The sequence below is a fragment of the Hordeum vulgare genome, chromosome 3H (genome assembly GCF_904849725.1).
Source record: "Hordeum vulgare subsp. vulgare chromosome 3H, MorexV3_pseudomolecules_assembly, whole genome shotgun sequence".
Taxonomy (NCBI): domain Eukaryota; kingdom Viridiplantae; phylum Streptophyta; class Magnoliopsida; order Poales; family Poaceae; genus Hordeum; species Hordeum vulgare.
The window spans coordinates 7,531,407-7,545,790 of NC_058520.1; positions in this window are offsets into that span (position 1 = coordinate 7,531,407).

Sequence of the window (14,384 nt, forward strand, 5' to 3'; positions counted from 1 at the left end):
AATATCCCTTTACGGGCATGGTGTATACCGACATTTTTTATCGTCAGGGGTTGACGACAAATTTTTTGCCGTCAGTATTTCTGTCGTTACCGTCTGTAGCATCCTGACGGCAAAATGCCCGATTCCTGTAGTGAGTCTCTCAGTTTTCGTGGTACAATTTGTCTTCCTAAAAAAATTGATGCATTCCAACAACACCATATCCTAAGATGCTTTTATGAGCTCAGTTTTTCTAATTCCCCGCGAGTTGAAGCAATGAAATTTTATTAGAAAGCAAATTGAACAAGAGTATCACTTACGATGCGACCATGAACCAACATGATTAACTTAGCTCAAGGAGGGATGAAGGGGTAATACATTAAAAATATACCTCTTTATGTTGAAATGGAACAGTTGTATTCCACTAAGGCTGAGCTAAACTCAACACGCTGATTGACAAACAAAAAGGAAAGCAACTGCTTTATCCGCAAGAACAACTGACCCATGCTGGAGCTGTCATAAGCATCGGAAGTCACTGTTTTGTAACTATGTTCTTGTAGAAAAAGCATCATTACAATTAAAAAGAAAATCCTTCTGGACCGTTGTTAGGCCACGATTCTTCCTGTTACATGTTTCAACCAACATTAACTTTTCCCTCGTACACATTTTCCAAATCTAAAAACCACCCTAAAAAATCGCCATATTCAAAAATCATAGTCCTCAAGAAAATTCTGAAAAACTCACCTCGGTATTTTGTTCATAAACAAACATTGGAACTGGACATAGATGGCCAAAACCAGGATCTCGATTAATATGTTTCAACACCGTTCTCGTTGAGAAAACCGGGATCTAGTTAGTTGTGATGGCTTCCTTCCTCGTGCGCGAGATCTTGGCAGTAGCAACTGTCCGCTAATTCGTCGCTGTCAAGGCGCTGTCCGCCAAGCCGGCGCAACTACCCGCTAATTCAGCACTGTCAAGGCGCTGTCCGCCAAGCCGAAGCTCCTTGTGGCAGCAGCTCGGCGAAGAAAGCATCTTTACAAGAGGAGTCTGAGGGAACGTAGACGGAGGTGATCTTGAAGGTTGCGTCGGTCCCCTTCACGCAGACCATGGCAGAAAGGCAGAACGCCGTGGTGTTGATGCAGGAAACATCCACCAACATGTCATCCCATAGCATCAAGATGCCACCCCTGGTGCCAGTTGCACGCCTTTGCGCGAAGCCACGCAGCCTATGCCCTCCCAGTGATGCTGCCCTGAACTGATCGGCGATTTCAAGGTTAGTCTCTTGGAGGCACACGACATGGCACGAAGATGAGGCGATCATGGCACTGACCATGGCACGCAGATTTGGGTAGTTCAAACCGCCTTACCTTCCAACTCATGAAATTGATCGGTTGTTCTAACATTTTGAAACTGGGGGCACCTGGTAGCTTGACTTCATAGTGGAAGCAAGGTAAGCAGCGACACATGCAACAGGACTCTGCGGGCTAAACATGTGCTGCAAGGAGATCACTTTCCCATTGATGATACATGGCCTAGGCCAACACCACTCACACTCCAGACATCTAGTGCATCCTGGTACACGAAACATACACTCAGTAGAGCACAGAAGGTCCCTTTGTCACCCTTACACACAGAGCAAACAACCAATTGGACTTGTATTTGTGCTAACATCATGAAACTAGAACCCCAGCTGGACAACGAACACGAGCTCTCAGTTGACCACTTGCCGGGCCGCAGCGCCACCTTCATCCGTCTCTAGGTCAAGAGCACGCTTCCCTCCATGGGCAATGAGGGCATCCTCAACACTCACGATGCTGGTGTTGTCTAGCTTGAACAACCCCCGCAAAGGCACGATCATGTCCGGCGACAGCTGCTCCTTGAAGCAACCCGCAAACTTGACTAGAGTGGCGGCAGTGACGTCCTCCCCATCTTTGACGATGCCCAAGGAGCGGCACACCAGAATCTCCGCCACTTTGGCCGTCGGAGCCAGTTTTGGGCGGCCAGTAGTCCGCTGTTTGATGATGGAGAACCCGCCACTGGTCTTGGTGATGCCAACCCCAGCCAAAGTCCTCCGATGAGTCGCGAGCACCCTAGCGGGTGTTGGAGTCGGGAAGGGCAGGATGGCACCTTGGTGTTCTTGAAAAAGCGGTGCAAGATGTTGCAAGCAGACACTTGACGGACGCACCGTCAAATGTTTTGGCCGACAGGTAGTTATGTTGACGGTCATCGTCGGCATGAACCCAATATGCCGACGGGCAGGGGAGGTATGCCGAAGCTGTCGTTTCCGATGGGTATACGTTGATGGTCACTGGTTGGCATAACCTATGCCGACCTTTATGGCCCTTTGCTGATGGTTTTAACCGTAGGCATAACCTGTCAATATTGTAGTGATGCAGATGCAAGAGAAATAAGCGACATGTCTTGAAGGGCATTGATCAGTCCACTAGATACAGAGTGGCTTAACCGTCGGCGTATATGGTTGTCTAAATATGTTTGAATGATTGTATTTGTAATTGTTTTCCTTTTTGGCTATTATTTTTGGCTCTGGTCAGCAGCTATGCCGTTGGTTAAACCGTCGGCATAGGCCTGCCACATGTTAAAATCTGGTACGTCCTCGCATCCATATAAGCCGATGGCTTAACCGTCGGCATAGATAGCACCTATGCCGATGGCTTAAGCGTCGACGTATATAGGACACGTGGCACCTTCTGGTGCATGCACATGTGCGTACGACACTTGGCGGGCGCACCGTCAAATGTTTTGGCCGACGGGTAGTTATGCTGATGGTCACCGTCGGCATGAATCCAATATGCCGACGGGGCAGGGGAGGTATGCCGACGCTATCGTTTCCGACGGGGATACGTTGACGGTCACTCGTTGGCATAATCTATGCCAACCATTTACGGCCCTTTGCTGACGGTTTTAACTGTAGGCATAGCCTGTGAATCCTGTAGTGATACAGATGCAAGAGAAATAAACGACATGTCTTGAAGGGCATACAACGTTCACCAAATGATCGACATCGATTAGGTCACTGGATACAGAGTGGCATACCTTCTACTCCTCTCACGACGGTACCTGATGTCCTTCGGTGGTTCGCCTGGCTGGGGTACAGGTATGGCTGCAGGCATCCATGGACGATCCAACGGTGTCCAACTTGTCTGGACGGGTTCTCGTTGGTCTGGCGGTATCGACGGGTCCACCGGCGACATTCTTGGCATGGGATAATAACCTGGATGATAATAACCTGGATGGTAGTAACCTGCAAGCACTCCGGCTGGCAGCTCGTTTCCTTCTTGCGGCTTCTTTCCTTCCACTGAACCCCCACTCCCATCTTTTTTTTCTAGCGCCTTTTCTATTTCATCATCTGATGTTTCGTAATCTTGTGGGCGTTCTTCGCCGATCTGAAAAGGTCTGCATGTTCAGCCAAAATCCATACCATGGTGGTGAGCTCGCTGCCACGGCCGAGCTGCCGGGCATGGGATTCCCGGCTGCATCGGGTGCCTGCATGTTAGCCATAATCTTGACTTAATATGTGTTGTCCAGGTCGTGTGCTGTTGTGAAGATCCAGCACCATCAATGGACGTGATGCATGCAGCTAGGAAGTTTGTTAGTGCATGCGCGCGTGCATGGGTAGTTTGTTAGCCAGGCTGTGGGTTAGTGGCCCGTAAGGTGTCCTGGTGGTTAAGTCGTGAGTGGCATAAGATCTAGGTAGTTTGTTGCTCCGGCTGAGTCCGTGAGGGTACTGCTTAAGAGGATGTGGTGTTGTGTAGCGCAGGGAACAGTAGCAGCTAGGAGAGATGTAGTCTTCAGTAGTCTCTTATGTGGGTGTGGCGCCGGTATGTGTAGCCGTGCTCCGGTGTGTTGTCGAGCGATGTGGTGTGCTGAGCCAACTGTGAGGGGCCTAGAAGATGTAGTCTGTCGGGACCGTGGTGTGTGCCTTGTCGACGTGAGACTTCTTCCGGATTATGCCGCGTGCGTGCGTGTGTACCTCATGTATGTGTTTGAGTCGTAGAGAGAAATAAAGCCAAGATACAGGCGTTGGTGCGCCGCGGCGTACTTCGCCGGAAAGATCGTGGTATCTCCTTCGTCTATCTTCGTCCGGCGTTTAGGTCGCCGGTGGGTTTGTCCCATCATTTGGTATCATGAGCTTAGTTGTATTGGGCCTGGTTTGCTGTGACGGAGGCGTACCTGCGATGGCGACGTTCGTCGATGGCTGGGCGAAGCTCCAGACCGTGTGTCAGTCAATGGAAGTGCGCGGCGTTGCGGCTGCCATGGCGGACGCGGCGGTAGGGCATGGTGAGCCCGTGACAAGCCCAACAGTTGCGGAGGCACTTCATGCGGCATGGCGGCATGAAGGTGCTGCACGACGACGGAGGCCGCAGCGGCGCGGTGCGAAGGTCATGGATGCGGCGATCGTGGAGGCGCACGGTGACTACCGGGGTATGTGCATCGGGTCGGGTCCGGCAGGTGGAGAGCGATGTATGTGCACCAGGTCGCACCAGGTCGGGTCAGGTACGGTAAAGACCGGCGTATGTGCGCCAGGTCGAGTCAGGCATGGTGGTGATCAGCAAGAGCGCGTCCAGACAGAGGCGTGCGAGCGGCGGCCGGCGGCGAGTGTGGCGCTCGAAAACAAGCTATGTCAAGATTAAAGGGAAAATTGTTAGCCATAATCTTGACTTAGTATGTGTTGTCCAGGTCGTGTGCTGTTGTGAAGATCCAGCACCATCAATGGACGTGATGCATGCAGCTAGGAAGTTTGTTAGTGCATGCGCGCGTGCATGGGTAGTTTGTTAGCCAGGCTGTGGGTTAGTGGCCCGTAAGGTGTCCTGGTGGTTAAGTCGTGAGTGGCATAAGATCTAGGTAGTTTGTTGCTCCGGCTGAGTCCGTGAGGGTACTGCTTAAGAGGATGTGGTGTTGTGTAGCGCAGGGAACAGTAGCAGCTAGGAGAGATGTAGTCTTCAGTAGTCTCTTATGTGGGTGTGGCGCCGGTATGTGTAGCCGTGCTCCGGTGTGTTGCCGAGCGACGTGGTGTGCTGAGCCAACTGTGAGGGGCCTAGAAGATGTAGTCTGTCGGGACCGTGGTGTGTGCCTTGTCGACGTGAGACTTCTTCCGGATTATGCCGCGTGCGTGCGTGTGTACCTCATGTATGTGTTTGAGTCGTAGAGAGAAATAAAGCCAAGATACAGGCATTGGTGCGCCGAGGCGTACTTCGCCGGAAAGATCGTGGTATCTCCTTCGTCTATCTTCGTCCGGCGTTTAGGTCGCCGGTGGGTTTGTCCCATCATTTGGTATCATGAGCTTAGTTGTATTGGGCCTGGTTTGCTGTGACGGAGGCGTACCTGCGATGGCGACGTTCGTCGATGGCTGGGCGAAGCTCCAGACCGTGTGTCAGTCAATGGAAGTGCGCGGCGTTGCGGCTGCCATGGCGGACGCGGCGGTAGGGCATGGTGAGCCCGTGACAAGCCCAACAGTTGCGGAGGCACTTCATGCGGCATGGCGGCATGAAGGTGCTGCACGGCGACGGAGGCCGCAGCGGCGCGGTGCGAAGGTCATGGATGCGGCGATCGTGGAGGCGCACGGTGACTACCGGGGTATGTGCATCGGGTCGGGTCCGGCAGGTGGAGAGCGATGTATGTGCACCAGGTCGCACCAGGTCGGGTCAGGTACGGTAAAGACCGGCGTATGTGCGCCAGGTCGAGTCAGGCATGGTGGTGATCAGCAAGAGCGCGTCCAGACAGAGGCGTGCGAGCGGCGGCCGGCGGCGAGTGTGGCGGTCGAAAACAAGCTATGTCAAGATTAAAGGGAAAATTGTTAGCCATAATCTTGACTTAGTATGTGTTGTCCAGGTCGTGTGCTGTTGTGAAGATCCAGCACCATCAATGGACGTGATGCATGCAGCTAGGAAGTTTGTTAGTGCATGCGCGCGTGCATGGGTAGTTTGTTAGCCAGGCTATGGGTTAGTGGCCCGTAAGGTGTCCTGGTGGTTAAGTCGTGAGTGGCATAAGATCTAGGTAGTTTGTTGCTCCGGCTGAGTCCGTGAGGGTACTGCTTAAGAGGATGTGGTGTTGTGTAGCGCAGGGAACAGTAGCAGCTAGGAGAGATGTAGTCTTCAGTAGTCTCTTATGTGGGTGTGGCGCCGGTATGTGTAGCCGTGCTCCGGTGTGTTGCCGAGCGACGTGGTGTGCTGAGCCAACTGTGAGGGGCCTAGAAGATGTAGTCTGTCGGGACCGTGGTGTGTGCCTTGTCGACGTGAGACTTCTTCCGGATTATGCCGCGTGCGTGCGTGTGTACCTCATGTATGTGTTTGAGTCGTAGAGAGAAATAAAGCCAAGATACAGGCGTTGGTGCGCCGCGGCGTACTTCGCCGGAAAGATCGTGGTATCTCCTTCGTCTATCTTCGTCCGGCGTTTAGGTCGCCGGTGGGTTTGTCCCATCATTTGGTATCATGAGCTTAGTTGTATTGGGCCTGGTTTGCTGTGACGGAGGCGTACCTGCGATGGCGACGTTCGTCGATGGCTGGGCGAAGCTCCAGACCGTGTGTCAGTCAATGGAAGTGCGCGGCGTTGCGGCTGCCATGGCGGACGCGGCGGTAGGGCATGGTGAGCCCGTGACAAGCCCAACAGTTGCGGAGGCACTTCATGCGGCATGGCGGCATGAAGGTGCTGCACGGCGACGGAGGCCGCAGCGGCGCGGTGCGAAGGTCATGGATGCGGCGATCGTGGAGGCGCACGGTGACTACCGGGGTATGTGCATCGGGTCGGGTCCGGCAGGTGGAGAGCGATGTATGTGCACCAGGTCGCACCAGGTCGGGTCAGGTACGGTAAAGACCGGCGTATGTGCGCCAGGTCGAGTCAGGCATGGTGGTGATCAGCAAGAGCGCGTCCAGACAGAGGCGTGCGAGCGGCGGCCGGCGGCGAGTGTGGCGGTCGAAAACAAGCTATGTCAAGATTAAAGGGAAAATTGTTAGCCATAATCTTGACTTAGTATGTGTTGTCCAGGTCGTGTGCTGTTGTGAAGATCCAGCACCATCAATGGACGTGATGCATGCAGCTAGGAAGTTTGTTAGTGCATGCGCGCGTGCATGGGTAGTTTGTTAGCCAGGCTATGGGTTAGTGGCCCGTAAGGTGTCCTGGTGGTTAAGTCGTGAGTGGCATAAGATCTAGGTAGTTTGTTGCTCCGGCTGAGTCCGTGAGGGTACTGCTTAAGAGGATGTGGTGTTGTGTAGCGCAGGGAACAGTAGCAGCTAGGAGAGATGTAGTCTTCAGTAGTCTCTTATGTGGGTGTGGCGCCGGTATGTGTAGCCGTGCTCCGGTGTGTTGCCGAGCGACGTGGTGTGCTGAGCCAACTGTGAGGGGCCTAGAAGATGTAGTCTGTCGGGACCGTGGTGTGTGCCTTGTCGACGTGAGACTTCTTCCGGATTATGCCGCGTGCGTGCGTGTGTACCTCATGTATGTGTTTGAGTCGTAGAGAGAAATAAAGCCAAGATACAGGCGTTGGTGCGCCGCGGCGTACTTCGCCGGAAAGATCGTGGTATCTCCTTCGTCTATCTTCGTCCGGCGTTTAGGTCGCCGGTGGGTTTGTCCCATCATTTGGTATCATGAGCTTAGTTGTATTGGGCCTGGTTTGCTGTGACGGAGGCGTACCTGCGATGGCGACGTTCGTCGATCGCTGGGCGAAGCTCCAGACCGTGTGTCAGTCAATGGAAGTGCGCGGCGTTGCGGCTGCCATGGCGGACGCGGCGGTAGGGCATGGTGAGCCCGTGACAAGCCCAACAGTTGCGGAGGCACTTCATGCGGCATGGCGGCATGAAGGTGCTGCATGGCGACGGAGGCCGCAGCGGCGCGGTGCGAAGGTCATGGATGCGGCGATCGTGGAGGCGCACGGTGACTACCGGGGTATGTGCATCGGGTCGGGTCCGGCAGGTGGAGAGCGATGTATGTGCACCAGGTCGCACCAGGTCGGGTCAGGTACGGTAAAGACCGGCGTATGTGCGCCAGGTCGAGTCAGGCATGGTGGTGATCAGCAAGAGCGCGTCCAGACAGAGGCGTGCGAGTGTGGCGGTCGAAAACAAGCTATGTCAAGATTAAAGGGAAAATTGTTAGCCATAATCTTGACTTAGTATGTGTTGTCCAGGTCGTGTGCTGTTGTGAAGATCCAGCACCATCAATGGACGTGATGCATGCAGCTAGGAAGTTTGTTAGTGCATGCGCGCGTGCATGGGTAGTTTGTTAGCCAGGCTATGGGTTAGTGGCCCGTAAGGTGTCCTGGTGGTTAAGTCGTGAGTGGCATAAGATCTAGGTAGTTTGTTGCTCCGGCTGAGTCCGTGAGGGTACTGCTTAAGAGGATGTGGTGTTGTGTAGCGCAGGGAACAGTAGCAGCTAGGAGAGATGTAGTCTTCAGTAGTCTCTTATGTGGGTGTGGCGCCGGTATGTGTAGCCGTGCTCCGGTGTGTTGCCGAGCGACGTGGTGTGCTGAGCCAACTGTGAGGGGCCTAGAAGATGTAGTCTGTCGGGACCGTGGTGTGTGCCTTGTCGATGTGAGACTTCTTCCGGATTATGCCGCGTGCGTGCGTGTGTACCTCATGTATGTGTTTGAATCGTAGAGAGAAATAAAGCCAAGATACAGGCGTTGGTGCGCCGCGGCGTACTTCGCCGGAAAGATCGTGGTATCTCCTTCGTCTATCTTCGTCCGGCGTTTAGGTCGCCGGTGGGTTTGTCCCATCATTTGGTATCATGAGCTTAGTTGTATTGGGCCTGGTTTGCTGTGACGGAGGCGTACCTGCGATGGCGACGTTCGTCGATGGCTGGGCGAAGCTCCAGACCGTGTGTCAGTCAATGGAAGTGAGCGGCGTTGCGGTTGGCATGGCGGACGCGGCGGTAGGGCATGGTGAGCCCGTGACAAGCCCAACAGTTGCGGAGGCACTTCATGCGGCATGGCGGCATGAAGGTGCTGCACGGCGACAGAGGCCGCAGCGGCGCGGTGCGAAGGTCATGGATGCGGCGATCGTGGAGGCGCACGGTGACTACCGGGGTATGTGCATCGGGTCGGGTCCGGCAGGTGGAGAGCGATGTATGTGCACCAGGTCGCACCAGGTCGGGTCAGGTACGGTAAAGACCGGCGTATGTGCGCCAGGTCGAGTCAGGCATGGTGGTGATCAGCAAGAGCGCGTCCAGGACAGAGGCGTGCGAGCGGCGGCCGGCGGCGAGTGTGGCGGTCGAAAACAAGCTATGTCAAGATTAAAGGGAAAATTGTTAGCCATAATCTTGACTTAGTATGTGTTGTCCAGGTCGTGTGCTGTTGTGAAGATCCAGCACCATCAATGGACGTGATGCATGCAGCTAGGAAGTTTGTTAGTGCATGCGCGCGTGCATGGGTAGTTTGTTAGCCAGGCTGTGGGTTAGTGGCCCGTAAGGTGTCCTGGTGGTTAAGTCGTGAGTGGCATAAGATCTAGGTAGTTTGTTGCTCCGGCTGAGTCCGTGAGGGTACTGCTTAAGAGGATGTGGTGTTGTGTAGCGCAGGGAACAGTAGCAGCTAGGAGAGATGTAGTCTTCAGTAGTCTCTTATGTGGGTGTGGCGCCGGTATGTGTAGCCGTGCTTCGGTGTGTTGCCGAGCGACGTGGTGTGCTGAGCCAACTGTGAGGGGCCTAGAAGATGTAGTCTGTCGGGACCGTGGTGTGTGCCTTGTCGACGTGAGACTTCTTCCGGATTATGCCGCGTGCGTGCGTGTGTACCTCATGTATGTGTTTGAGTCGTAGAGAGAAATAAAGCCAAGATACAGGCGTTGGTGCGCCGAGGCGTACTTCGCCGGAAAGATCGTGGTATCTCCTTCGTCTATCTTCGTCCGGCGTTTAGGTCGCCGGTGGGTTTGTCCCATCATTTGGTATCATGAGCTTAGTTGTATTGGGCCTGGTTTGCTGTGACGGAGGCGTACCTGCGATGGCGACGTTCGTCGATGGCTGGGCGAAGCTCCAGACCGTGTGTCAGTCAATGGAAGTGCGCGGCGTTGCGGCTGCCATGGCGGACGCGGCGGTAGGGCATGGTGAGCCCGTGACAAGCCCAACAGTTGCGGAGGCACTTCATGCGGCATGGCGGCATGAAGGTGCTGCACGGCGACGGAGGCCGCAGCGGCGCGGTGCGAAGGTCATGGATGCGGCGATCGTGGAGGCGCACGGTGACTACCGGGGTATGTGCATCGGGTCGGGTCCGGCAGGTGGAGAGCGATGTATGTGCACCAGGTCGCACCAGGTCGGGTCAGGTATGGTAAAGACCGGCGTATGTGCGCCAGGTCGAGTCAGGCATGGTGGTGATCAGCAAGAGCGCGTCCAGGACAGAGGCGTGCGAGCGGCGGCCGGCGGCGAGTGTGGCGGTCGAAAACAAGCTATGTCAAGATTAAAGGGAAAATTGTTAGCCATAATCTTGACTTAGTATGTGTTGTCCAGGTCGTGTGCTGTTGTGAAGATCCAGCACCATCAATGGACGTGATGCATGCAGCTAGGAAGTTTGTTAGTGCATGCGCGCGTGCATGGGTAGTTTGTTAGCCAGGCTGTGGGTTAGTGGCCCGTAAGGTGTCCTGGTGGTTAAGTCGTGAGTGGCATAAAATCTAGGTAGTTTGTTGCTCCGGCTGAGTCCGTGAGGGTACTGCTTAAGAGGATGTGGTGTTGTGTAGCGCAGGGAACAGTAGCAGCTAGGAGAGATGTAGTCTTCAGTAATCTCTTATGTGGGTGTGGCGCCGGTACGTGTAGCCGTGCTCCGGTGTGTTGCCGAGCGACGTGGTGTGCTGAGCCAACTGTGAGGGGCCTAGAAGATGTAGTCTGTCGGGACCGTGGTGTGTGCCCTGTCGACGTGAGACTTCTTCCGGATTATGCCGCGTGCGTGCGTGTGTACCTCATGTATGTGTTTGAGTCGTAGAGAGAAATAAAGTCAAGATACAGGCGGTGGTGCGCCGCGGCGTACTTCGCCGGAAAGATCGTGGTATCTCCTTTGTCTATCTTTGTCCGGCGTTTAGGTCGCCGGTGGGTTTGTCCCATCACTGCATACAACAGTTTTTCCACCCACACGTTGAAGACGAGCTTCAGTATTTCAGGCATGGCCAAATGGCTAGCATCGAGCAGCTCTCTTGCAAGATTAGCTCCGTCAGAAACAAGACGAGTTTGATCTTCCTTCAACCCTGCCGCTCTGTATCCGCGCTTCTTGCCAACCAGGATCCTGACAAGAGTGTCCAATGAGTCCGCTCCGGTTGTGGCGCTGGAACCTTTGCTCTTGTTGTGGCGCTACATAGCCTGCAAAGCATCGCGAGTTACTTCGTACAGGCTGCGGAGAACGAGGCCCGGTAGCATGTGCTGGCGCACGACGACGATGAACATGAGGTACTTGGACAGAGCCTTGATCGCCTCCACATGGGTCTCTGCCTTGTTGCCACGGATCCTTGACGTGTCTCTGATGGAGAGTAGGAAAGCTTGGGTGGCGATGTGCCACACAAGGATGTCCTCCTGGAATTCACGACCAAAGGCGAGAGAGCATTCCTTCAGCGCCCTCTTACGCTTCTTGACTGCCACCTGACCCCAGCACGTCGTGATGTCTTTCATGGAGTAGGATGCATCCATGTCCTTGCCTTGGTATGTTGACTTGAGTATTTTCCCTAGACGTTTGAACACCAACCCCTTGACATCTTCTGGAAGCTCAAGGCCTTGGGAGCGGTATATCTTCTTCAGAGCTCTGCGACACAGACCCGTTGTGTCACGGCTGCACTCCTTGAGCAGGCAGTATTGCCCGATGACGCCGGACCACTTCCTGTAGCTGCTGCTGCTGCTTGGCGCCGTGAGATATTCCAGAGACACGACGACACGACGGAACTTATGCCATCTCCTGGAATGCAGAACCCCATGGCGAAGCCAGTCCTCCTGCGACCTAGCCTTCAAGAATGCGTGCGTCCAGGTCGACCCAAGTGCCCTCAACAGCCATCTCATGTCCAGGAGGAATGTAGTCGCAAGCAAGATGTAGGTGATAATCACATCTGCTCTCCTTTGGCCATCTTTGTTGTAGAAACAGAACAGAAAAAATGCGGCGGCAGTGGCTAGTGGCGACATGAGACGGATGAAGTAGCCGCCCCAGGTGTGGACCATAGCCGTCTTGGTATAGAGGATATCGTACATGAGGGACAGCTCCATCTCCACCACCTTGCACATGTTCTCCCACCTGCAAGAGAAAAGTTTCCTGCCTGTATCAAGGTCAGGTGAACCCATCTGGACCGAAGAATCAGTCATGGCACGCCGGCAGAATGGAAACATGTTGTGAGCAACCATCAGGGCTTCCTCATCGTCCAGCACATGATGACGGTCTTGATCCCCTCCGGTTACCATCGTCAACAGACTGCAGCTCCGTACTGATTCTTCTTCCTTCTTCTTGCTTGAGCTTCGGATGTTGCCCAAGTCGCCTCGTCGCAGCGCAATCGCCCGCTCCACATACTTGGCAACACCGACAGTGAAAATGAGGATGGACGCCGGGAGCAAAGCTCCGCCACCATCGCCGCCGATGTATATATGCTTGTATAGCACATAGGTAGCACCCCCAATCTGCATGACGACACTCATCGCTTCCCGGCCAGAAAGCACATTGTCCTCGAGGGTGTAGGCGGTGATGTTGTCGGGACCGCCGAGGTGCTGCAAGAGGAAGGACGCCCAGAACGCGACGAGCTGCTGCTCTTGGGACGTGCTGCCAAAGGAGAGGTTGCCGAGAGCGTATGGCGCGGTCCAGTTGGCAAGCTGGTACGCCAGCCAAAGGAGGAAGGTCCACACGCAAGAGCCCTTGCGCCGACGTCTCCCGGCCAGTATGACGAGGACAAGATGCGCACCCAAGCTCGAAAGCACTGCTATCCGGATCGCCCATAAGTCCAGAAACTGCACCATCCGGTGCATCCATCCTTCCTCCATATATACGATCCTTTGCTGAAATCAAGATTAACTATTATTCTCATCGAAGATTAACTATTATCATCTCGGATATACAATAATGCATCGATCTGCTCTACACTAGCAAACATTCTATTTTACTGTTACTATGCAGTCTCTTTTTTTCATAATGTTGCGCATATAGGTTAATTTGCTCAAAACATCAAACTTAAAAAGCTTTGACCAAATTTATAGAGAAGGTCATCTATATTTATAATATCAAAGATACATTGTTAGATGCATCATGAGATATATTGTCATTTTGTATTTGCGTAGTGTTGTGATATAGATAATTTTCTATATAAACTTGATTAAAGTCTTACAAGTTCGAGTTTAAGAAAATCTGAATGCACTAGCTATATTGTGGAACCAGCGGAAGGCTATATTTGAAGAATGGCATCTATTTTTATAAATGAAACCCGGAAGAAGAAATATTATTGGGTCCGTTCCAGACTACTCCCTCCATTCACAAATATAAGATGTCCTGGACATTTTAATATTGATCGACTACATACGGACACAAATGAGTGAAGTTACACACTCAAACATGTCTATATATATATACATCTGATTCATAAAAGGTTAGAATGTGTTATGTAGTTATATTGGTGAAGGGAGGGAGAACTTTGGTAGCTAGAAAATCCGACATAAGAATATTTATGATAATCCATTCAAACATGTGAAAAAGTTTTGGGTCGACAGTTGTTTTACTGGAATATTGGTTGGGTTTTCTTTGCAAGGACAGCTTTCTTCAATTTACTGGTATATTTATGTGAGAAAATGGAGTTTACCACTGCTAACTACAATGACTTGATCCCAACAGTCGGTAAACTCCGTTACTACCATAGTAGATGTTATACGAGTGTATGCGTAAGTCTACGAGTAATACTCGATACTCCGTTCGAACCGTATTATTTGTCACTCAAATAGATATATCTATTACTGAAATACATCTAGGTACATGCATGGCAATGGTGATCGACGACGGCCCCATGCACACAAGACTTGATGGAGGCTCCCCGAGTGCATCCAGGTGAAAACCCTATTCTTGGGTCGTTGCCAAGACTGGTGAGGAAGGTGTTTTCTGCGTCGTCTTCTTTCTGAAGGCATCATCATGGAGAAGCTCTAGACCCCTATCCACCACCTATGGGGGAAACTCTAGATCGGTCGATCGGGTGACGGCGGCAATCTTGTGGTCTATCCCTCTTGCGGGTGTCATTCTAGGAGGTACGCATAGGTTCGAGGGACTAGTGGACGGCATCTAAAGTGGTGAGGCGTTTCATGTGACGCATCGACTGCATGGAGTCTAGGCGGCGTGCCATGACATGGCCTCGGCGACGGATGTGTGATGATGGACACGCAGAAAAAGGAGGTGTTGTCTGGCGCCGTGGTGGCATCGACAACAGACCTGGCAAGGTCGATGCATAAGTATTTGGTCTGAAAATGGATCGATGGAA